Raw genomic sequence first — 22,822 nt, 5'->3', positions numbered from 1 at the left:
CTGTGTTCTGACTAGTGCCTTGTATAGTTATAGTAAATCCTCCCTACTTTAATACTCCATTCCATTTGTCTTCCTTATTCGCAGCTGCACATTGATGCTAGCTTTTTGTGAATCATGGACAAGGATTCCCAAATCCCTTTGTTCTACAGCTTGCTGCAGTCTTTCTCCATTTCAATATTCAGCTCCTGTATTTGTCCTGCCAAAGTACATAACCTCTTGTTCCCTGACATGGGTCTTCCATCTGCCAAGGTTTTGCCCACTCACTCAGCCAAGGTAAAAACAATGATTGCAGATGCTGGAAACCAGATTCTGGAATAGAGTGGTGCTGGAAAAGCACAGCAGTTCTGGCAGGCAGGAAAATCGATGTTTCGGGCAAAAGCCCTTCATCAGGAATACAGGCAGAGTGCCTGAAGGGTGGAGAGATAAATGAGAGGAGGGTGGGGGTGGGGAGAAAGTAGCAAGCAGGAAAATTGCTCCTCGGATGCTGCCTGAACTGCTGTGCTTTTCCAGCAACACCCTATTCCGGAATCCATTCACTTAACCTGTCGATATCCATCTGCAGACACTTGGTGGTGTTCTCACCGCTTGCCTTCCATCTGTCTTTGTCTTCAGCAAACTGGGTTGCACTACATTAATTTTCCTCGTGCAAGCCAATAACATATATCATAATTAATGTGGCCCTAGCAATGATCCTTGTGATACACCACTGGTTTTAGGTTGCAATCCTGAAGATGCCTCCCTTATCCCAATCCTCAGTCTTCTGTTAGCTAGCTGATCCTCTATTCATGTTAACATAATATTTCTAACATGAGCTCTTATTAAGTAGCCTAATTTGTGGCACCTTATCAAACTCCTTATGAAAATCCAAATGTATTACTACTGCTTCCACTTTATCTATTCTGTTTGTTACCTCCTGAAAGAATTCTAGCAAATTTGTGAAGCATGATTCCCCCTTCATAAAGCCATGCTGACTCAGTTTTATCATATGTATTACAAAATGCTGTGCCATTACATCCTTTATAATTGGCATTTATTTTTCCCCAATGACAGATGTTAAGCTAACTGGCCTACATCGCCTCATATTTGTCTCTTTCCTTTGTAACTAAAGGTATTACAGAGGAACCTTGATTATCTGAGCGAGGGCACTATTTCGTTTTGATTTGACCTTAAACAAAGGAAGCCATCCTGATCTAACACCATGCTGTACTGGAGAGTTTGTTTAAATCTATAATTTTAATGAGTCTGCTATTTAAACAAACTAATCTTTGCATTTTGCAAATTGCAGGTTAAACTGAGAAGGATGAAACCCTTACCATCACATAACTATACGAAATCCCAGCATTAAACAAGGTCCTGAACAGCTTCTACAATCACAAGAGCATTTGTCAGTTTCCGTGAATTCAATATCGCGCTGGAAAGACAGAAGTATCGCCTCGTGCATGTGTTTACTTTCTCTGCCATTTTTTTCATTAATGGCCCGGTAAAGTGACAGGAATAAAGCAAAGGGCTGTGTAACTAACCCTTGCATTTAAAAAAAAATCCAGTCACTATTGCTTGATGTGCTTGTGTTTCTTTGTTTTTGCCAGCATTTTCCATGTTCTTCGAATAGGTAATCCGAATTCACTTATCTCTTTGATGTAACATGTTGACAGGTCCTTGAGATCCTCTTTGGATAATCCGAAATTTGGATAATTAATATTCGGATAATTGAGGTTCCTCTGTATGTGAGCAGCTTTCTACTCCATTGTGACTTTCCAGAATCTAAGGATTCCTGGAAAGTTACTACCAGTGCATTTACTATCTCAGCAGCTACTTCATTTAATATCTTAGAGTGTATCCCGTCAATCCAGAGTACTCATTGCTCTTTAATCACGTTAGTTTCTCTTGCACTTTTTCTTAACTGATAATTATTTTACTTACTTCCTCTTCTCCTTTTGCTGCTTGAATATTTAGTAATTAAATTTTTAAAAAAAATATTTATTGATCACTGGAACAATGTCATAATTGGTCCATGGTTTATGCAGCCTCTTCCTTTGCCATGCGATCTTTCTTCAGGGTCCCATAAATGCTGCCTTTTCCTCAGTGGTCTGGAAGTGGCCATGACCAAATTTTGGAAGTGTTATCAATAAACTTCAGGTCGATCTTCTCCACAGCACATCTTCTGCACCAACAAGGGCTTGTGCAGTGTAAGCACACACCTCTTGGTACCAACAACACAGTCCTTCATCATTACAAAATCATTGGTCACTTCACCATACTGAGGACATTCTTCTACTGGGTTGATGCTCTTGTCAGTCAGGTCGTACTCTGTAGCTGCATTATTCTTCACCAGGTTACCATCCTTGGTTTGGTCACCTGATCCAATCCTGTAGGTCATCTTGTTGATCTCTGTACGGTGATGGTATCCCTTCTGACCTGCATGAGCAACAGAGAAAACTACACAGGCAGGATGCCAAGCTCCAATACAGGCAACTTTACGCAGCCCCTTGTGAGTCTTCCTTGGCAGTTTCTTTGTGTGCCAACGACTGGTGAACCCTTTGAAGCCATGGCTTTTGGTTACACCAATGGCATCTATCATCTCATCCTGATCAAACACCAGATTAACAGCAACCTACTGTTCCTGTTTCTGTCTTGCCCAATCAATTCTCTGCAATGATTCCACCATTCAACTGCATCTCCATGATGTGGGGCGATTTCTGACGCAAGGGAAGCAGGAACATCTGTGTGTAAACAATGATACAAATAACATGGCAGTATTTCTTCATGCTGTTGAAGTTCTTCTCCAGTTGCTTCTTGCCATCATCATTCTGCCATTTCTTGCAGTACTTGGTGAAAGCCGCCTTCTTGGGATTGTCCCAATTCCTGTAGAACCGACACATCATGCATTCATCACTGATCTGCTCGGCAAAGATGGTCTTAAAGGTCCGGAGACCACAGGGAGTTTCAATGTAGCAACGAGACCAACAATTACCGTTGGACGAGTTTCAATTACAGTCACCGCTTCAACCACCTCCTCCTTGTTTACCTTTGAACCAGGCCTGTCAATGTCAGGAACAACGTGTGTCATGCCAGCCTTGTAACCAAAGAAGGGGTCAGATGGATGGATTTGGAAGAATTATCTTTTGAGGAAACTGTTCACTTTGCTCTTGTGCCTCTGGCTCCTTTTTCGGGGCAGGAAGCCCAGAGAACATGTCTGGGGGTGGAGAACTTAGAATGAGACATTTTTCAAAGTGACCTGAAAGGAGTATTTAGTAACTTAATGATGCACGTAATGTCTTCCACTGTGAACAATGATGCAAATTGTTGATCATTAAGTTTGCAGATGATAGAAAAATTGGGGTGGTAATCAGAAAGGAGGATAATTTTAGATTGCAGGAGGTAACAGATGTGCTGGTCAAGCTGCTCAGTTGAAAATGGAAATCATTCCAGATTAATGTAAGGTGATGCACTTCAGCAGAACAAACAAAGCAAGGGAATTCATGATGAATGGTAGGATCCTGGAAGTACTGGGCATGTTTACTGGTTCCCTAAAGTACAGAACAGGTGGATAAAGTGGGTAAGAATGGGATACTAATAGCCAAGCTTGGAGTTTTAGAGCAGTGAGATTATGCTGCAACTATACAAAACATTGGTTAGGTCACAGAGTATTGTGTGCAGTACCTGAATCCACATTCTTAGAGGGGATGTGATTAACACTGGAGAGGATGCAGAGGAGATTCACCAGGACTTTGCCTGAACTGGAAAGATTGGACAGAGTGGGCTCTTTTCGTTGGATCAGACGAGACTGTAGGGGAACATGTTTGAGCTGGGACCTTAGATTTAAGGTAAGAGGCAGAAAATTTCGGGGAAATGTGAGGCAAAACCTTTTCACCCAGAGGATGGCAGCGCATTTAGATCTCACTGCCCCTGTACAGGCAGAAACCCTCCCAATATTTGAGAAATATTTAACTGTACACTTGTGATGTCAAGGTTTACAAGGCTATGGTCCAAATACTGGAAAATGGGATTAATATCAGACCATAAGAAATAGAAGCAGGAGTAGGCCATCTGGCTCATTGAGTCTGCTCTGCCATTCAATAAGATCATTGTTGATCTTGTTGTGGACTCAGCTCCATTTAGCCATCTGTTTACCATAACCCTTAATTCCTTTACTGTTCAAAAAATGTATCTGTCTTTGCCTTAACAACATTGAACAAGGTTGCCACAACTGCTTCACTGGTTAGGGATTTCCTCAAACTTGAATCCCTTTGGCTGAACTAGTTCTTTGTCACCTTGGTCTGAAATCTTCTCCCCCTTATTTTGAGGCTAGGCCCCCAGTTCTAGTTTCACCCACCAGTGGAAAACACCTCTCTGCTTTTATCTATTCCCTTGATAATTTTGTATGTTTTTATAAGATACCCCTCATTCTTCTAAATTCCAATGAGTATAGTCCCAGTCTACTCAATCTCTTCTCATAAGCCATCCCCCTGAATTCCAGAATCAACCGAGTAAACCACCTATAGTGCTAGTACATCCTTTGTCAAGTAAGGAGACCAAAACTGTGCACAGTAGTCCAGGTGTGGCCTCACCAGCACTCTGTACAGCTGCAATATAACCTCACTATTTTTAAACTCCATCCCTCCAGCAATGGAAGACAATATTCCATTTGTTGTCTTAAATACCTCCTGCACCTAAAAAAACAACTTTTTGTGGTTAATGTACAAGGACACCCAGGCCCTCTGCATAGCAGCTTGCTGCATGTTTCGCCTTTTAAGTAATAGGCCACTTTGCTATTATTCCTATCAAAATGGATGACCTCATTATATATAATATTAAGATTTTTACTCCATGCCTACTCACTTAACGTATCTATATTCCTGTGCACACTTTACTCATCTTAGTGTCATCTGTGAACTTTGATACGCTATACTGAGTCTATTTTCACTTTGGCTTTGTCTTCCTTTTTATATGTTTAAAGTAGATCTTGCTATCTGTTTTGATATTACTTGCAAGTTATAGAATCATAGGGATGTACAGCATGGAAACATACCCTTCGGTCCAACCCGTCCATGTCGACCAGATATCCCAACCCAATCTAGTCCCACCTGCCAGTACTCAGCCCATATCCCTCCAAACCCTTCCTATTCATATACCTATCCAAATGCCTTTTAAATGTTGCAACAGTACCAGCCTTCACCACTTCCTCTGGCAGCTCATTCTATACACGTACCACCCTCTGCGTGAAAAAGTTGCCCCTTAGGTCTCTTTAATATCTTTCCCCTCTCACCCTAAACCTATGCCCTCTAGTTCTGGACTCCCCCACCCCAGGAAAAAGACTTTGTCTATTTATCCTATCCATGTCCCTCATAATTTTGTAAACTTCTATCAGGTTACCCCTCAGCGTCTGACACTCCAGGGAAAACAGCCCCAGTCTGTTCAGCCTCTCCCTATAACTCAAATCCTCCAACCCTGGCAACATCTTTTCTGAACTCTTTCAAGTTTCACAACATCTTTCCAATAGGAATGAGACTAGAATTGCACGCAATATTCCAACAGTGGCCTAACCAATGTCCTGTACAGCCACAACGTGACCTCCCAATCCCTGTACTCAATACTCTGACCGATAAAGAAAAGCATACCAAACGCCGCCTTCACTATCCTATCTACCTGCGACTGCACTTTCAAGGAGCTATGAACCTGCACTCCAAGGGCTCTTTGTTCAGCAACAATCCTTAGGACCTTACCATTAAGTATACAAGTCCTGCTAAGATTTACTTTCTCAAAATGCAGCACCTCGCATTTATCTGAATTAAACTCCATCTGCCACTTCTCAGCCCATTGGCCCATCTGGTCCAGATCCTGTTGTAATCTGAGGTAACCCTCTTCGCTGTCAACTACACCTCCAATTTTGGGGTCATCTGCAAACTTATTAACTGTACCTCTTAAGCTCACATCCAAATCATTTATGTAAATGACAAAATGTAGAGGACCTAGCACCGATCCTTGCGGCACTCCACTGGTCGCAGACCTCCAGTCTGAAAAACAACCCTCCACCACCACCACTGGCTCTTCTACCTTTGAGCCAGTTCTGTATCCAAATGGCTAGTTCTCCCTGTATTCCATGAGATCTAACCTTGCTAATCAGTCTCCCATGGGGAACCTTGTCGAACGCCTTACTGAAGTCCATATAGATCACATCTACTGCTCTGCCCTCATCAATCCTCTTTGTTACTTCTTCAAAAAATTCAATCAAGTTTGTGAGACATGATTTTCCAAATGCACAGCCATGTTGACTATCCCAAATCAGTCCTTGCCTTTCCAAGTACATGTACATCCTTTCCCTCAGGATTCCCTCCAACAACTTGCCCACCACTGAGTTCAGACTCACCGGTCTATAGTTCCCTGGCTTGTCTTTACCACCCTTCTTAAACAGTGGCACCACGTTTGCCAACCTCCAATCTTCCAGCACCTCACCTGTGACTATCGATGATACAAATATCTCAGCAAGAGGTCCAGCAATCACTTCTCTGGCTTCCCACAGAGTTCTCGGGTACACCTGATCACGTCCTGGGGATTTATCCACCTTTAACCGTTTCAAGACATCCAGCACTTCCTCCTCTGTAATGTGGACATTTTGCAAGATGTCACCATCTATTTCCCTACAGTCTATATCTTCCATATCCTTTTCCACAGTAAATACTGATGCAATATATTCATTTAGTACCTCCCCCATTTTCTGTGGCTCCACACAAAGGCCGCCTTGCTGATCTTTGAGGGGCCCTATTCTCTTCCTAGTTACCCCGTTGTCCTTAATGTATTTGTAAAAACCCTTTGAATTCTCCTTAATTCTGTTTGCCAAAGCTGTCTCATGTCCCCATTTTGCCCTCCTGATTTCCCTCTTAAGTATACTCCTACTTTCTTTATACTCTTCTAAGGATTCACTCGATCTATCCGGTCTATACCTGACATATGCTTCCTTTTTTTTCTTAACCAAACCCTCAATTTCTTTAGTCATCCAGCATTCCCTATAACCTACCAGCCTTTCCTTTCAACCTGACAGGAATATACTTTCTCTGGATTCTTGTTATCTCTTGTTTTCTCCTTCTTCGTTACTTTTTGGTTTACACCCTTTCCTAATTTAGTCTAAATAGGAGCTCAGATCTAAGAAATATGGTTATCTGCCTTCAGAAATGGCCCAGCAAGATAGTTTGTTCAAGGGCAACAAACGCTGGCCTTGCCGGTGATACTCAAATTCAAATCCCAAGCAACAGTAAATAAACAAAACAGGATGGCTGATTTTTGTTCATTTCCAATTAACCCAACTTCAGTATCTTTTTGTGAGGATGTAGGAGGCAGGGTAGAACTCTAAATTTCAAGTGCACCTTGTATAAAAATGTTCTTTCTGAGGCCTCCCAGCTCTAATTTTAAGATTATACCTCATTGTTGTGAACTGCCTTACTAGAAGAGAAATGGTTTCTTTATATCTACCTTAGAAAAGAAAGAAAAAGAAACAACAAATTTCAAAAGTAAAATCTGCTGGTTTAAAAAAAAATTCAAATCTAATCACTTTTTTTGCAAAGAAAAAGTGTTCAAACAACCTGACCTGTGTTTGGTTGCTTGGGAATTACTCCTCAGTCACCCATCACCTTCTCCCTTCAGCACCTATCCGTGACAATGTAAGAGGTACAACACCTGTCCTTTTACTTTCCCCTTTCTCTGATGTAAGTCCCAAACAGTATTTCCAAGAAAGCAGAGACTTGTAATTCTTTCAATTTACTTTACTTTAGTCACTGGTCATGATGTGGCATTCTTTACATTGGAGAGACCCCAAATGCAGACTGGCTAACCGCAGCACATTTTTAGTTCTTGTGAGTACTCGGCTTGAATTCGGGGTCATACTGTTTGTTGTGAACATTTAGAGACATAAAGCCATAGGGGTGTACAGCACAGAAATAGACTCTTTGGTCCAACTTGTCCATGTTGACCAGATATCCTAAACTAATCCAGTCCCATTTGCCAGCACTTGGCCCATATCTCTCTAAAACCTTGCTATTCATATACCCATGCCTTTTAAATGTTGCAGTTGTACCAGCCTCCATCACTTCCTCTGGCTGCTCATTTCATACATGCACCACCCTCTGCGTGAAAAAGTTGCCCATTAGGTCTATTTTATATCTTCCCCTCTCGCCATAAACCGAGTTCTGGACTCTCCCATTCCAGGGAAAATACTTTGTTTATCGTATCCATGCCCCTGATTTGATAAACTCTCATAAGGTTACTCCTTAGCGTCCGCTCCAGGGAAAATAGCCCCAGCCTATTCAGCCTCTCCCTATAGCTCAAATCCTCCAACCCGAGCAATATCCTTGTAAATCTTTTCTGAACCCCCTCAAGTTTCGCAACATCCTTCCAATGGGAAGGAGACCAGAATTGCAAGTAATATTCCAAAAGTGACCTAACCAACATAGCTGCATAGCTGCAACAAGACCTCCAAACTCCTGTACTCAATACTCTGACTGATTAAAGGAAAGCATACCAAATGCTGCCTTCACTATCCTATCTACCTGTGACTCTACTTTCAAGGAGCTATGAACCTGTACTCCAAGGTCTCTGTTCAGCAACACTCCCTAGGACCTTAATATTAAGTCCTGCTCTAATTTGCTTTTCCAAAATGCAGCACCTTACATTTATCTAAATTAAGCTCCATCTGCAACTCCTCAGCCCATTGGTGCATCTGATCAAGATCCCATTGTAATCTGAGGTAACCTTCGCTGTCCACTGCACCTCCAATTTTGGTGTCATCTGCAAACTTACTAACTATACCTCCTATGTTCACATCCAAATCATTTATATAAATGACGAAAAGTAGTGGATCCAGCTCCGATTCTTGTGGCACTCAACTGGTCACAGGCCTCCAGTCTGAAAAGCAACCTTCCACCACCACCCTCTGTCTTCTACCTTTGAGCCAGTTCTGCATCCAAATGGCTAGTTGTCCCTGTATGCAGCTCCTGGAATTCTAGGAAATCACCTCCAACACCTAAAATAACAAAAAAAAGGAGCAGCTATTACAGCCACAAAATTTTCCTGTCCTGTATCTTAGATTACCCAGAATCCTCATCTTCTACCTCAAAAATATTTAAATTGTGCACCAGAAATCAATCCAAATAAATTACTAATTGTATTTACTGTTGATTCAAGAGATTTAGTCTTGGTTTACTCAGATATTGTTCTGTACAATTACTAATTAGTCTGTAATTGTTTTCACATGCCATATTATGTTTGATCTTTCCAACTCCGCTCCTCCAGCAATACCCCAACCCAGTCCCACGGAATAGTACAAATGAGCAAGCCAGAAAATGTGTCTCAAACTAGGAAAGTGTTTCTCTCAATAAGTAATTCCTCTGGCTGTTCATGTATATTTGCTTGCCCTAAAATCTCCTGATACATAAAGAAATAAAAAGGACAGGCTTTAGTGCAATTTTGAAAGCCTTGCTACATTATTTGAATCCATTCAGATGGAAAGATTAATAACATAGATATTTTATAACTTGATGCAGCACAGAACTTATCATTTTACAGATAACAGTACGTGGTTATGTGTCCAACCTGTTTGCAACCCAAACACAATCATGAGATGTATCAAATGCTACCCATGTCACACATTTATGTTTGCTTTGAACACTGATTAAGATTTTCTGCAAGATCATCTCTTCAGTTGGGATTTTGTACTGCTAAAAATAGTGATGCTTCCTTCACTTGTATTCTATCACATATGGAAATAACTACAATAAAACATATAAAGATATGGTTTTTAAAATTAAATACTGAGGCACTGTCTTGCTTGTTGGATGTTAAACATCTGATTGCACTACTTGAAGAGGAGGTGGTTCTTTTTGTATCTTTACCAATTTATCAAAGAAGAAGAATATGATTATTCATTGGACCAGACCAAATCTCCTTCAAAATATATTAAGGAGATAGCCTCGACCCTAGTGTTTCTTGTTTAAAGGCAAGTGTAACGTGCTGTATTCCAGATGTAATTCGATTGGTTACGGTACTAGGCCTTAAGCAAAACACTTTTTATTCTTACCCTGTAGTTAAACTGCAAACAAAAGAAAGAAGAATTGACATAACTTTTCATTCCATTGGAAATCTTAGCTAAATAATAAATATGTAACCACTAAACAGCAACTGTTTGAATATAGTAATATCCCATTAACACACCCTCGGTAAAGGCAAATTCAGTAAAGTAGATTGCATGCGAGACAGAGAGAACTTCAGCTTTTAGCTGTAACAGAGAGAGGACTAGCAGCTTCAATATCCAGCTTCGTCCCCAGCAACTGCTCAAAATCATACTAAAACCCCAGTTCGGTGGGAACCTGACTCCATCCATTTATGTGGCTTCTATTGTTCTAGCTTTTAAAAAAAACTCCCAAAGCCTCTTAAGCTGTTTACAATATTCGATTGGAGAAGACAGCTCAGTACCTATGGCTGAAAATCTCTTCAATAAAAACCAGGACAAAATACACCTCTTAAAGCCATAGTATTGGCTCTCAAACCATTTTCTATATAGTCATATGAATTAATTTTTAAACTTATTGACTGTCAGAAGTTCTAGAAGGTAACTGATTATATGTGAAATTCTTTGAAACATGTTGTCAGACATCAAGAGGCCAAATCGGAGAAACTGCAGATGCTGGAGAGTCAGAGTCAAAAAGCATAGCACTGATACAGCACAGTAGGTCAGGCAGCATCTAAGGAGCAGGAGAGTTGATGTTTTGGGCATAAGTCCTTCATCAAGAATGTGATGGCCAAATGTGCACCTGTCTTTTCCTGCCTTGAAGTCACCAAAACTCTGCAGCCCTTTTTTTGTCTGGCATTCAGTCCTGTTCAACCATCACTCCTGTGTTCACTGGCTTGCACAGCTCCTGTTTATGCGCTGTTTCCATTTTGAAATTCACACAGTGCTGCAAAAACTCAGCAGTTAGAGTAGCATCTGTGAGGAGAGCAACAGAGTTAAAATTTCAAGTCCAGTGTGACTCTTCCGAACTCTCATCTAAAATTCTCATTTTTGTTTTGAAAAATGTCTATGCTCTTATCATTCCATCTGTCTTTATAATCTCATCTCGCTCTAATTCTCCCAAGATCTTTGTGCTTCTCCACTTCTGGCACCTTGAGTATTCGCAGTTTTAATTGCTTCACCATTGTAAGCCAGGCCTTCAGATGCCAAGCCCCTCAACTCTGGAATTCTTTCCCTGATTCTCGACAGGTCTGCACCTCTTGTCAATATGCTTCCTAAAACCTGTTTTATTTGATGAAATTTGTTATCTAACCTAACACCTCCCCTTCTAGCTAAGTGTTGGTTTTCCTGTGAATGTTTTGAGTTTATTATTACAAATGTGCTCCATTAAATGTGAACTAATTTTGCATATTTGTCTGCAAATATGAATACCATGGAGCTTCAGAACCACCTAGAAACTTTCAAATCCTGTTGATGGTCATGTATCTTCAGATGCTGCTACTAATGGTCTTGCAGTTATGATTTGTAATTTTGTCTGTGTGAGAGGCAGTAGTGCTAGGAGCAAGCTTTTCCAAATCTTGCAAGTCCACAGAGTTCAAGCTGGAAATAGACTGCTAAACAAAAATAGAACAGAGCTCTCTGGGTTTTTGAGGTTGGATTTGCAGAGCTAGAATACTACGTGTGGCCTGTAATCTGATGTGCAGACATTGTGCCACCTAGATGCAAATCACTCCTTTTTTTTCAAAGCAAATCTGGTTAGCAGTATGTGTTCTGACTGTAATCAGGACATAACTGGCTCTATAAATGAACTTGTTCTGAAATGGAGTAGTAGTTTTGTATTAACTGATTTAATTATAAAATTGATCCATTTAGTTTTTGTGTTTTTACATTTTTGTATTTTGTTTTTTAATATTATTCTACTGTTAAACAAAGTTTAACAAATTAATTTGTATTATACAAGCTAAATTTCCACATCATTCTAATTTTCACTTCATTTGGTTAACTATATGCAGATGAAATTCTGAGCAATACTTGTTTGAAGTGTTTATGGTACATCTGCAAATGCAATATGGGCCAAGAGTCATACCTAAAACCCAGTTATAGCTAATTCTCAGTTGGATCTACTGCAATAAAATCAAATGTATGCCACTAGAATGTGTGGTGAATAAATAAGCAGATTTAGGAAATCTTTTTAAATGAACATTGTTAATTTGGCATGGGCAAAAAGACAGAAAAAGACTTTAAAAACGCATTAATAGACTTGATTATTCTTACTAATACACAGCGGTGATTACAGAGCACATTATAAAATTTTAAATCTGTGCAAGATTGCAAACTTTTCCCAACTGGTTGTGAGATTTGACTCCCAATAGGATAGCTTTAATGTGTCTGGTAAACAGGACGAGGTCTAGTCTGACCAGCTGGCAACAATAGCAATGTAGAACGTCAGGTGTAAGAATCTGTGCACATCCATTGCAAAAAGATGATCTGCAGTATGCAGTCATTGCAGGCTGAATTGCTGCCAAATGGGAAATGAATCACCGTCTTTGAATGGGATGAGTGCTATGCGTGAGGAGTTCAATATTCAAGTATTTTGGCTCAAATTCCACTAAAAATGATTAATAGTTTATCATATTTCCTTTTCACAAAAGGGTGGGTTGTTGTATTTTAGTGTTTCAAACTTGTATAATACAGCTTATACCTCTGCCATTTTGATTTTTGTTTAATAGTTGCTACGGATTGCTAATTCCGGCAAGAAAGATTTAATTTTCCTCTTGATTTTTATTTGAATGGTTTTGCAGTAGATTAAATGAAAAAATATTTGACACGTTCATTCAATGACCTTCCCACCATCAGAAGGTCAGATGTGGATATGATCATTGATTGGACAATGCCCAGCAGCATTTGAGATTGCTCAGGTACTGAAGCAGGCCATGTCCAAATGCAGCAAGACCTGGGCAGTTTACAAATTTAGGCTGGAATGTGGCCAGTAACATTATTTGCTATAGGATGTGTAGAAGCAGAGAGGACTGGGTTTATATGTATGTAATATATTACAGGTGATAGGATAGGTAGAGAGAGCTGTGAATAAAACATGCAGTATTCATTAATAAGCTTTATTAATACATTAATAGAGGTAATAGAGTGCAAGAGCAGGGATGCAATGTTGAACTTATAAAACACTGGTTAGATCTCAGTTGAACTAATGTGCAGCTCTGGGTACCACTGTTTAAGAAGAATGCAGATATTGTGTAGCGATTGCAGAAGAGTTCTATGAGAATGGTTCCAGAGTAGAGAAACTTCAGCAATGTGGATAGATTGAGAATTTGGGATTAGTTTCATTGAAGAGGAGATTTGATAGAGGTTTTAAAAACCGTGTGGGATCTGGAGAAAGTAGTTAAGGAAAAACTATTCCCACTTGTTAAAGGATCAAGCAATTTTCTAATACATTAATGCTGACTCTGGTGAATCAACCCTCATTTTTCCATGTGACAAATAATTTTCACTAAACACCTGTCATTGAGTGTCCACTTCCCCAGAGATGTTTCAAGGTATTCTATTTTTTTTGAGGAAGCTTCATTTCTTTAATAAAACCCCAGCTTTTGATCAGCCTCGAACATTAAAATGGTTTGTAAATTTTCAGCATCCTTTTAGGAAAAAAAATATTCTGAGGTTATATATCCTGAAGTTTCTGGTTCCACCTGAACAACATGTGGGCGGCACGGTGGCACAGTGGTTAGCGCTGCTGCCTCACAGCGCCTGAGACCCGGGTTCAATTCCCGCCTCAGGCGACTGACTGTGTGGAGTTTGCACGTTCTCTCCGTGTCTGCGTGGGTTTCCTCCGGGTGCTCCGGTTTCCTCCCACAGTCCAAAGATGTGCAGGTCAGGTGAATTGGCCATGCTAAATTGCCCGTAGTGTTAGGTAAGGGGTAAATGTAGGGGTATGGGTGGGTTGCGCTTCGGCGGGTCGGTGTGCACTTGTTGGGCCGAAGGGCCTGTTTACACGCTGTAATGTAATCTAATCTAAACATAATGTTTAAAACTTTTTATCCATTCATGAAGTGAGAACACCCAGTTTTTATCAGTGTTCACAGGAGGTGGGTATTGCTGCCAGTCCAGCATTATTGCCCAGATAACAGATGAGAGTCAACCACATTGCTGTGGGTCTGGAATCACATGAAGGCCAGACCAGGCTGGGACAGCAGTTTCCTTCCCTAAAGGACATAAACAAATCAGGTGGGGTTTTCCTGACAATAAGCACTGGTTTTATAGTCATCATTAAACTCTTAATTCCAGATTTCTATTGAATTCAAAGTTCCACCACCTGCCATTGGGGGAAATTGCACCAGGGTCCCGAGAACATTTTCTTGGGTCTTTGGATTGGTCTCACGAGGTCATTCCCAACCCTATAAGGATCAACACATAGTTGCTTTCTCCTAATTGCTCTTGAAAATGTGGCGATGAGTGCATTTTTGAACCCACAGTGGTATTATGAAGGGAATTCCACATTTTTGACCCAGTGATTGTGAAGTAACAGCAGGAGAATATGGTTCCAAATCAGGGTGTTATGTGGTTTGGAGGGGATTTTGAGGTGGCATTCCCATGCATCTGCTCCTTTCATTCATTCTTTTAGGTGGTACACATTACAGGTTTTGAAAGTGTAGTTGAAAAAACCTTGGAAAGTTGCTTCAGTTCATCTTGAGTACAAAATGTGAAGTGGGAAATTTGCATATATGCCATCTTGAAGTATAAAAGGGCAGGGGGAAAATGAATGTCAAACCAGAACTCCAAGAATGAGTTTGAGAAAAACATGACACAAAATTGCAGGGGAGGAGCGAAAGCTGCATTTGGTATGACTAGTTATGAATCTCTGGAGAGTTCTGTAGGTTGAGACAATGGTTCATTCGATATTCCTAGACCAACTGCAAAAACTGTTGGAATTTATTTTTCTATTGCTCCCCATTTGAAAAATTTCCTCCTCTCTTCCAATTCCAAATGACCATTACTTTTATCACACGTATTTACATGATGCACTTCCATGCTACTTTAAATTTCACCAATGCATGTGGTTTTTGTACTGTACAATTGCTTTGTAAATTATTCCAGGGATTTTTGCCTCCACTAGTCTGTGGAAGGACATGTTTTAAACACTCAGCTCTAAACCTATCATTTGCTAGATTCAACTTGGCTCGAGATATTGACATTGGCTTTATGGCGAGAAGGTTTTGAATTCCAAGACCCTCTTCAAAGATTCAGTCCTATAATCTAGGTTGACCCTTCTAATTCATTATTAGAATTACCCACTTGTGATAACTTGCCAGCCATCCTTATTTTGGATAACTGGTACTAATTAGCTATAGATAAAAGCACGATCATATTGTTGTGATTGCTCCCACAGCCAAGCAGACATTTTTAAAAAAAGTTACATCCTTGGGAGTGAATCATATCTGAGCAACTCTTCAAGAGGAAGGTAACAATAAGACTTTTTAATCGTTCCTCCCCACACTGTGGGTACTAGGCCATTGCCTAAGGAAGGATTCTGCTATTATTTATTAAAAGATGTGTGTATCTCAGTTCCTCATTTCCATTAATTGGATCAATTGCATTAAATAGTGTATAAACTTGTTGTCCAGACTGTGATAGATGTTCTCTCAAATGTTGGCAAGCTATAATGTTGAAAATATTTTAACCAGATGCAAAATATAATAACGATCCATTCCTTTTAATTAACAATTACATAAACCAAGCATTCCAATGTGTTCTGTTGTAAGTTTTTAAATGGGTGTGGAAATCATTTGTCTTTACTGTTGAAGGAAGAATATTTTGGCTGCTTGTTTTGAATTTGAGTCTTTCACTGACTTTACTGCAGCTGTAGCAGTCATCATATGAGGACCTATTCCATGTAAGCTGATATGAAATGGCATTCAGCCATCGAGGGACAAGGTTTAGGAAATGCAAAACATAAAACTGAAGTCTGTAGAACCTCACAGCATTTTAATTCTGGCATGATGTAACATGTTGAGAGGAATTGGGAGGGAGAAATGAGGAAGTGGGAGGGATAAAAAAGGAAGTGCTTTGTTTACTGTAGAACAATGATGTGAAAAATGCAACCTGGTGTTAAGCAGTAGTCTAGACATGGAAAATGCAAGCAGACTCCAACTTGGTGTGTCTCCTAGTCACATAGGCTACATTAACAGAGACAACTGTACTCTGTGCCAGATCATGATAATCCATGCTGCAATTTTCCAGGAAAAGAAAACAAAAAAAGTTTCCTCATCTATTTTGTTTAAATGCCTTATAGTCTTTTTAGAACATTTAAGCATTTAGATTTTGGAGAAATAAACAGTGAGTGTTGAATTACTGACCCTGATGTGGACTATGTACTTACGACATTGTGGCTCCCAACCACAACTTTCAAAAGCACCAACAGTAATCTTTGTTCTCAGACCTTAGGTTTTCCAACAACCATTTTTATTTTCCATCTCCTCAAGTACATTGATTAGATTTCTGTTGATGCTCAGTACAACTTGAGTTATGTTGGGTGATACATATCATTGGAGGGGTGGCACAGTGGCTCAGTGGTTAGCACTGTTGCCTCACAGCACTAGGGACCCGGGTTTGATTCCCGCCTTGGGGTACTGTCTGTGTGGAGTTTGCATATTCTCCCCATGATTGCTTGGGTTTCCTCTGGGTGCTCCGGTTTCCTCCCACAATCCAAAAATGTGCAGGTTAGGTGGATTAGCCCTGTTAGAATTGTTCACAATGTTCAGGGATGTGTAGGTTCAGTGTATTAGTCTGGGGTAAATGTAGAGCAGTTGGGGAATGGGTCTGTGTGGGTCACTCTTCAGAGGGTTGGTGTGGACTTGTTTGGCCAGAGGCCCTGTTCCCACACTGTAGGGTTTATATATGAGAAGAGGAAAATCTGATATCCTCCATGAGACTGCCTTCTCTCCCTTTTACTTGATTTCTTTTACTTAACAGCTAAGGTTTAGAAGTTGGGCCTGCTGTGACATATTAGTAGTCGTCCAAGGCACCAAGCTATCTCTTACTTTCTTGTAGATCTACTTGAGCACTCTATGACCTGACAATATGTATCTGATTGATTGATTGTCTTAGTTATGTTGAATACATCTTCGTTCCTTGTAGACATTCAGATCTATCTGATAAAATGTTCCAAACTAGATACTGTTGAGAGTCTTTTGATTTTATATGCTTAGCATCTTTTTACATGTCTAATGTCACAGTAACTGTAACTGTTGACCTGAGGTAATTAGTGATAGTCTGTGAGCGACCATTGACAACTATCTGTGAAGAAGAGTTAAGGTTCAAACCATTTATTGTTCCTAATATAAGTCCCTATTGACTGTGCATGCACATTTACATGAATTTATATTTGTGTGCAGAGTTCTTTTGTCCTTTTGATAAAATTTAAATATTTAGAATATGAGATTGTGAGCATCCCTATTGTTCATAAACTTGCTGATCCAACTTCTGCCCATTTCCGATACTGCTTCAAATCCTATTTACTTCCTTCTTGCTGAAATACATTGTATTGCAGCATCTTATTTTAAAATCCTCATGTTCCGATCCATCTATGGTTTGTAACCTTCCAGCCATAGAACATACCCCATCTAGAACCCTAACTTTTTACACCCCAGTCCAACACCAGCATCTCCAAATCAATACAAAGTAAAGATCACACAACACCAGGTTATAGTCCAACAGGTTTAATTGGAAGCTCCTTCATGAGGTGGTTGTGACCTATTGGACTATAACCTGGTGTTGTGTGATTTCTACTTTGTATTGATCTTTTGTACAACCTACCCTTTCCTCTCAGACCTCTGCTTTAAAATTCATTCTTTAAGCCTTCACATTTTCCTCTGCTTTTAAGAGCTCCATCCCCTCTGCAGCCACTTTTAAAAGCCAAGGCTCAAGCATTTATTCACCTCCTTCAGCATATACTTTAGTTTTCTTAATCTAAGTATATTTTTATGAAGAGCCATGGAAGCAGTGCTGTGAAACTTGTACTTTCAAATAAACCTGTTGGAATATAAGCTGGTGTTGTGAGTTTTAACTTTGTCCACCTCAGCACCGGCACCTCCACAGCATACTTTTCTGTAGTTAAGGTGACTGTCACATGTGAAGGCAACTCCCTGGCTCATTGTCTGTTGATGCCTCATTCTTCATTCATTAGCAGCTTTCATTCTTTCATTCTTAGCAGCTGAGGAGGAGCATCCCATTCTACCTGATCTGGAATGGGAATTGGACGTATGCTCAATGTGGCTTTGAAATAGTGTCTCACTAACTTAATTGAATTTTTGAATAAGTGACAAAGAAAGTTGATGAAGGCAGATGTTAAATATGTGTGTGTGTGTATGTGTGTGTGTGTGTGTGTGTGTATGTATGTATAGAACATAGAACGTTACAGCGCAGTACAGGCCCTTTGGCCTTCGATGATGTGCCGACCTGTCATACCAATCTGAAGCCCATCTAACCTACACTATTCCATGTAAGTCCATATGCTTGTCCAATGACAACTTAAATGTACTTCAAGTTGGCAAATCTACTACCTTTGCAGGCAAAGCATTCCATACCCTTACTACTCTCTGAGTAAAGAAACTATCTCTGACATCTGTCCTAAATCTATCACCCCTCAATTTAAAGCTATGCCCCCTTGTGCTCGCAGTCACTATTCTTGGGAAAAAGGCTCTACCTGTCCACCCTATCTAGCCCTCTGATTATCTTATATGTCTTTATTAAGTCACCTCAACCTTCTCTCTAACGAAAACAGCCTCAAGTCCCTTAGTCTTTCCTATTAAGACCTTCCCTCCATAACAGGCAAATCCTAGTAAATCTCCTCTGCACCCTTTCCAAAGCTTCCAAATCCTCCTTATAATGCGGTGACCAGAACTGTACACAATACTCCAAGTGCGGCCGCACTAGAGTTTTGTATAGCTGTAGCATAACCTCATGGTTCCGGAAATCGATCCCTCTATTAATAAAAGCTAAAACACTGTATACCTTCTTAACAACCCTGTCAACCTGGGTGGCAACTTTCGAGGATCTGTGTACCTGGACACAGAGATCTCTCTGCTCGTCTACACTATCAAAAATCTTATCATTAGCCCAGTACTTGCATTCCGGTTACTCTGACCAAAGTGAATCACCTCACACTTGTCCGCATTAAACTCCATTTGCCACCTCTCAGCCCAGCTCTGCAGCTTATCTATGTCTCTCTGTAACCTACTACATAAGTCGTCACTATCCACAACTCCACTGACCTTAGTGTCGCCTGCAAATTTACTAACCCACCCTTCTACGCCCTCATCCAGGTCATTTATAAAAATGACGAACAGCAGTGGACCCAGCACCAACCCTTGCGGTACACCACTGGTAACTGGACTCCAAGATGAACATTTCCCATCAACCACCACCCTCTGTCTTCTTTCAGCAAGCCAATTACTGATCCAAACTGCTATATCTCTCTCAATCCCATTCCTCCACATTTTGTACAATAGCCTACTGTGGGGAACCTTATCGAACACCTTGCTGAAATCTATATACACCACATCAACTGGTTTACTCTCTTCTACTATATATACACACACATATGCATACATGTATGTGTATATTATTAAATACTACATATCTATTGCATATTATATGTCTAGTTATATTCTATATCTATTTATATTATATATTATGGGCTTCAGCAAGGCGACTGATTAGCAAGGTTAGATCACAAGAAATCCAGAGAGTGCTGGCCATATAGATACAAAATTGGCTTGAAGGTAGGAGACAGAGTGGTGATAGAGGGTTGTTTTACGGACTGGAATGCTATGACCAGCGGTGTGCTGCAAGGATCAGTGCCAAGTCCACTGCTTTTAGTCATTTATATAAATGATTTGGATGTAAATATAGGAGGAATGATTAGTAAGTTTGTAGATGTCTTTATTGGTCAGTGCATTGAGTATAGGAGTTGAGACATCGTGTTGCAGCTTTACAGGACATTGGTTAAGCCACTTTTGGAATACTGCGTATGATTCTGGTCTCCCGACTTTTGGAAGGATGTTGTGAAACTGAAAGGGTTCAGAAAAGATTTATGAGCATCTTGCCAGGGTTGGAGGGGTGGAGCTGTAGGGAGAATCTGAAGAGGCTGGGGCTATTTTCCCTGGAGCGTCAGAGGCTGAAGGATGATCTTATGGAAGTTTATAAGATCATGAGGGGCATGGATAGGGTGAATACCCAAGGTCTTTTCCTTGGGCTGGGGGAGTACAAAATTAGAGGGCATAATTTAAGCTGTTTAAAATGAAAGGGGAAAGATTTAAAAGGGTCCTAAGGGACAACCTTTTAATGCAGAGGGTCATGCGTGTGTGGAATGAGCTGCCAAAGGAAGTGATGGAGGCTAGTACAATTAAAATGTTTAAAAGGCATCTGATGGGTATTGACGTAGGAAGGGTTTAGAGGGGTATGGGTTAAATGCTGGCAGATGGAATTAGATTAATTTAGGATATCTGATCGGCATGGATGAGTTGGACCGAAGGCTCTGTCTCCATACTGTACAGCTCTTTGACTCTATGACACCAAAATTGATGGTGTGGTAGACAGTGAAGAAGTTTAGCTGAGAAATAATGGATCATTGATCTGATGGGCTGAGTAGCAGCAGATGGAGTTTAATTTAGATAAATGTGATTTGTTGTATTTTGATAAGGCAAATTAGGGCAGGACTTAAACACACAATGGTACGGTCCTGGGAAGTCATGCCAAACAAAGAGACATTGGGCTGCGGGTTCATAGTTCCTTGAATGTGGAGTCACAGATAAACAGGGTAGTGAAGGCAGCATTTGGTACACTTCCCTTTATTGGTCAGTGCATTGAGTATAGGAGTTTGGGATGTCACGTTATGGCAGGACATTGGTTAGAGCACTTTTGGAATACTGCATGCAGTTCTGGTCTCCCTGCTATAGGAAAGATGTTGTTAGACTTGAATGCAGAAAAGATTTACAAGGATGTTGCTCAGGTTGGAGGTTTTGAGTTATAGGGAGAGGCTGAATAGGCTGGGGCTATTTTCCCCAGTGCATTGGAGGCTGAAGAGTGACTTTATAAGAGATTTATAAAATCATTAGTGGGGTGGACAGGGCAAATAGCCAAGGTCCTTTCCCTAGGATAGGGGAGTCCAAAACTGGAGGGCATAGGTTTAAGGTGAGAGGAGAAAGATGCAAAAGGGACCTAAGGGACAAACTTTTCACACAGTGGGGTGGTATGTGCATGGAATGAGCTGCCAGAGGAACTGTTGGAGGCTGGTACAATTACAGCATTTAAAAGTCACCTAGACGGGTATGTGAATAGGAAGTGTTGAGAGGGATATGGGCCAAATGGGGCAAGATTAATTTCGGTTATCTGGTCACAGCATGGACATGTTGAACCATCTAGATGTGAATTTAAATTATTGTTGACCTCAAAAGTTGTTCACGGAGAATCTTTTTGCTGCCTCAGAATTTCTCCTTGCAACTATTTGTCTACAGATCTCCCATTTTCTCACTATTTATTTTCGAAGCTTTATCCTGTTACTGACCATTTGAGTTCCAGTGAATTTTCATCTTAACTCATGTTTCCCTTTGTCATCATGACATTTACTGTTCTGACTGCCATGAGAAACTGCTACCTATGCACAGCACCTGGTTGCTGCAGTTCAGATTGTAACTTCTAAAAAGCTGTTCCGGTTGAGAAACTGTACTGGGACTGACACCTACCAGTTTAATTAGTCAGTTTTGCAGACTATATGTTTTAATGAGATAGTCTCTCACTGAAATATGAACATACAATGCTTCAGATTTGTGATTAACAATAAAATAGAAGATTATTATTCAAGAGAAATGAAGATGAATTTGAATAAACCACGCTATTTACATATAACTCACTTTTAAAGATGTAGAAACACAGTAAAAATATAATCTTAATTTCAAAAGCACCCCTTTATAGTCCCCACACCAAATAGAACTTCTTTCTCTATCACCCCTCTTAGACTGCGGCTTTGACTCCACGTGTTGAGTATGTGATAGCCTCTTCCCTGATGCTTCATACAACTGTGATGTGGAGGTGCCAGTGTTGGACTGGGGTGGACAAGGTCAGAAGTCACACGACACCAGGGTTATAGTCTTAACAGATTTATTTGAAATAACAAGCTTTCAGAGCACTGGTCCTTTGTCAGGTGAAGACTCTGATGCAACAATAACTGTTGTGGATCTCAGACTGAATGTTAACAGCTTTGAGGAGCCTCTATATCTTTGTTTTCGGTACTGGTGTTTGTTACCCATAGATCAGATATTTTGAGACCCAGCTGCTGCAAAAAAAGCCAGTGGAAAGGAATATATCTGTGTTGTGTAAAAAGAAAAATTCCGTTTTGAAAAATCCTAAACACATTGAACTCCACTCGAAAGCCTCTTTCCAAATTCAAAAGCCAAAAGTGCCATCCAGCCATCGATTGAAGGCCTCCTTTCAGTGCTGACCCCCCTAAGAAAAGTGTATTGTGAGCTGTGAACACTTGAAACAGGAATGAACTTCAATCTGGAGTAAACTTTTAAGTCAGTAACCATGACTGCTAAAAGTCCGATGGCTTGTCCCTTTTCTTAAATGATAGGATACAGAAAGCATTTTTCCATGTTACATTATGTCTGATTTCTTATAATATGGTAGCTTAATAATTCCTTTAATTTTTTTTTCTCTTACCCCCCCTTTGAGATGCATCTAAGGAGATTGGGATACTTTGCCTATGGTGCTAGTTAATGTAATTGGTATTTTGTGTTTCTTTTTAACTAGATCATT

General features: G+C 40.3%; 1 protein-coding gene and 1 pseudogene across 3 annotated transcripts in view; one reads left to right on the top strand and one right to left on the bottom strand.

Annotated features, from left to right (window-relative positions):
* Positions 1-22,822, top strand: part of smurf2 (SMAD specific E3 ubiquitin protein ligase 2) — a 335,432-nt gene that overhangs the window by 83,972 nt on the left and 228,638 nt on the right. The window lies entirely within an intron of this gene.
* LOC122562271 (large ribosomal subunit protein uL3 pseudogene) lies at positions 2,017-3,222 on the bottom strand (annotated as a pseudogene).

Source organism: Chiloscyllium plagiosum, unplaced genomic scaffold (assembly GCF_037043375.1).
Source record: "Chiloscyllium plagiosum isolate Xiang-an unplaced genomic scaffold, Cpla_swu_hap1 HiC_scaffold_25, whole genome shotgun sequence".
NCBI lineage: Eukaryota > Metazoa > Chordata > Chondrichthyes > Orectolobiformes > Hemiscylliidae > Chiloscyllium > Chiloscyllium plagiosum.
This window is presented reverse-complemented; position numbering and strand designations above follow the sequence as displayed.